We start from the raw sequence: 951 nt of genomic DNA, 5'->3' as shown, positions 1-951 counted from the left end.
ATACTGTATCGATACACGGACGCCAAGTATCGATCTTTTATTATACTATTTGGTAGAATAATAAAATCAATTTCTTTACAATCCACTAGATGGTGGTGTTGAGTTTTTTCTGGTGAGGTCAGCTGGGTCACATTCAGCATGCAGTAAGTTAGTAAAATAAAGAGGGTGGCATGCAGAAAGTTGTCAGGAAAGCCCCGTCCGCGTTTAAATCGGATGTATGGACTTACTTCGGATTTGTAAACAAGGAGGGGATGTAAGTAGGGATGCACCGAAAATATAGGCTACATATAATAATAATAATATATATGGCGCACCGCATTGCGCCCCGCCCGGCAGTGTTCAGCGCGCATGTTTCACTCTCCTCGTCACTGCGTGGTTTGACGCTCCGCTCAATATTCCGATCTATGAATGTGCGTTCCGCTCATGTACCGCTCATACTCACTGGAAAACGTCTCAGGTTACGTATGTAACCCTGGTTCCTCAAGGGAACGAGACACTGCGTCGGAAAACGCTAGGGGAACGCCTTCTGTGACCAAGCTCTGAATCGCATGTGAAATCAGTCCAATAGCTGAGCGGGACGTCACCGGCTGGGGGGCCACGTACAAAAGTCTCCACTTCAAGGCGTACAGTTTCCTCGTGGAGGGAGCTCTGGATTGGAGGATGGTCTCAACAACCTCAGTTGAGAGATCAGAAGCTACGAGTTGTGTCCCCTCAGGGGCCACACCCATAACTTCCACAGCTCCGGGCGGGGGGGAAATATCGTGCTGTGTGCCTGTGAGAGGAGGTCCCTCCTGACGGGAATCTCCCATGGAGAGCCGTCGAGAAGGGAAATCAGGTCCGAGAACCATACTCGGCCCGGCCAGAACGGGGCTACTAACAGTAGACGGACTCCGTCCCGGCGCACTCTCTCCAGAACTCCTGGGAGCAGAGCGATCGGGGGAAAAGCGTACA

Source organism: Sinocyclocheilus anshuiensis, unplaced genomic scaffold (genome assembly GCF_001515605.1).
Source record: "Sinocyclocheilus anshuiensis isolate Anshui unplaced genomic scaffold, SAMN03320099.WGS_v1.1 scaffold1389, whole genome shotgun sequence".
In the NCBI taxonomy this organism is placed as follows: domain Eukaryota; kingdom Metazoa; phylum Chordata; class Actinopteri; order Cypriniformes; family Cyprinidae; genus Sinocyclocheilus; species Sinocyclocheilus anshuiensis.
Note: the sequence above shows the minus strand (reverse complement) of the source record.